At 37.1% G+C, this 2498-nt stretch overlaps 1 pseudogene; it reads left to right on the top strand.

Annotated features, from left to right (window-relative positions):
* The first annotated feature begins 44 nt into the window (after nucleotides 1–44).
* LOC124894261 lies at nucleotides 45–1716 on the top strand (annotated as a pseudogene).
* Nucleotides 1717–2498: the final 782 nt, after the last annotated feature.

The raw sequence follows: 2498 nt of genomic DNA, 5'->3' as shown, positions 1-2498 counted from the left end.
ATAGCCAATAACCTAAAGGTCCATAAACTAAAGGCCCAATAACATATGGGCTAACACAAACATGGGAAACAAAGAACACGATAACAGTTTATGAAGATTGGGACAACGCTGAGCTGCAGACAATTATAGAAGAGGAACCTGGTTCAGAACAAATCTGAAGAATCTGCAGTTAATCCCGAAATTTTAACAGCTGAGAATTTGGTTCCACCAACTGCTGTAGACCTAGAAGATGATGTAAACGAGGAAAAAACTAACTAAGTTCTAGCTATAATCGCGGAAAATATCTCTTAAGTAAACGAGGATATGAACACTCGTCGAAATGAGGACACCGCAATGGAAGCAAAAGCCATTGGCATGAATGGCACTCGATTTAATGATGCAGTGTTGGGCTCAACAGATGAGTCGGTCCTAGTTATGGAGGAAAGAATTCCTGTCTTGGTTCCTGGCTTAACACAAGTTTTGACCTCAAAGGTTCATGCAGACAGAGTCGTTTCTGAAAGCTCACTTGGATCAAATAAACAAGAGTGTAATGTGTTGTTAAATGAAATTCACAAAGACAAAGTTGTTGCTGAGCGCTCAGTTTGATCGAAATTGGAGGAGTTCAAGGTGACTGAGATAAACTGCCTGACACCTCTCAAAAGTCTCTCTCTTTATAGGCTTGGCAAGAGATGATGCCCCCGTCATATATTTGTTAAAAAACACCTGTTTGGAGAAGTTTTGTTTATCAAATGTTGTTCTTCTCCGTTTTTTATTCATAATAAATAAATAAGGTATACTACAATGATATAGAGACAATCTACCATTTGATCTTGAGTCATTTGTGCTTGACTGCTTGTGTTAAATTACCAAGAATGAGCAAATACTACCAATTGGTCCATATTCAGGATTTGGAGATGAAAATGTGAAATTATAGCAGAATTTCTTGATCACATTGTAAAGCTGTGTGACATGTATGTTATCAGAACACAAGAAAGTTTGCATTCAAACAATCAAAAGCTTATAAACTACAGAGACACAAAAACTAAAACTTGTAACACCGTCGTGTCATTTGAACACTCAAACTTGGACTCAACTGGCAAGTAAACACTCTTAACTTACAAAATGATCATCTAGACACCTCCAAAATGTATGTGTCACGTCAGCTTCGAGTGTCCATGAGACACGATAGGGACAAGTTGGAGTGTTTATTTGTCTGTTGAGACCAAGTTGAAATAGCTAGATGTGCAATGTCAAAGTTCGAGTGCAGCTGAGGCCAAGTTTAAGGGTCTGTTTATGTATGCTCAGAAACCTGAAATGTTCTGCTATTCAAGAGACCTCTAGCTTGTAGTTATCAAAGGCATTGTATATCTCATTTATATAGTTCTAATTGCTGATTAAATGTGCTTTGACATTTCAATATCCAGTTGAGTTCGAATGAAGAGGTAGCAACCGATATGACACATCCTAGAGAAACCCCAGAAATGATGATGCTTAATGCGGAGCAATAAGTGACAAGAGAAAATGAAGATAAAGAAAAGTCTGAATTTGTTGAAGGAGGAGGAGATTGGTCCAATGGAAAGTCCATGGAAGAGAATGTCTTTTTAAGTGATATGCAAAGGGGTAAAAAGACACTGCTCAAGTTCTTTGCAAGTTTGGGTTTCCTTAAAGTAGAGCTTGAAGGCTGAAAACTAGCTCATAGAGAAGGAAAATAAAGTTGTGTATATCACCTAATAATGACTGATGGTCGGTCCTCTTTTTCCCTTTTGGTTTGAGGCGATGTGTACTATATCTTGTTCCAATACATCTTAGTACTACTATTCTCAAGTATATGTTCTAACCCCCACCAGAATCCTAGTCACATCCCCTTTCCTCTGAGGCTGACCGCATCCACTTTTGGAGTCGTGTAATCGTTAGTTTTACCATCAGAATGCCTATAAGATAGTGATTGCTTTTCAAATCTCTTTCTTACTTACTCTTTTGAGAAGCCCTTTATGACTATACTACAAACAACAGGGGTGATCACCTTTGAAAACATTAACTACTTAAGTCCTCCTCAAAATGTCATAGTAAAAGTGAACAGCATTTTGCTCTACGGCTACAACACTAAGACATTTCTTATTAATAATATTAAGAAAATCATGTTAAATAGTAGAACTACTTTCGTCCACAATTCCTAGATTAATTTTTGTGCAGAGAGCACCATGATACGACCATTATTACTGTACCGTACTAAATCCACTACTATAGGTAACCAGATATCTGTTCACAACTCCCAATGTTTTCGTTGGGTTTAATTGGTGTGAATGAAAAATGGAGGGATATAATCTTTGAGCAAAAGACATATTGTTTTGGAAAAAGTGTGGCTGTTCAAATAGTTATGTCTTTTCAGAAAAAGACACAATGTTTCGAATTAACAACATGATACACCTTTTAAGTGAACCATTGCCACCTTTCAGAAGAGGCATCTGATGGCTATATAAACCTGCCTTCATCCACATGTTTAGAAATAAATGAAAAAT

Source organism: Capsicum annuum, unplaced genomic scaffold, assembly GCF_002878395.1.
Source record: "Capsicum annuum cultivar UCD-10X-F1 unplaced genomic scaffold, UCD10Xv1.1 ctg72370, whole genome shotgun sequence".
NCBI classification, from domain to species: domain Eukaryota; kingdom Viridiplantae; phylum Streptophyta; class Magnoliopsida; order Solanales; family Solanaceae; genus Capsicum; species Capsicum annuum.
The sequence above is the reverse complement of the archived record's forward strand: the minus strand, read 5'-3'. Positions and strand labels throughout refer to the sequence as shown.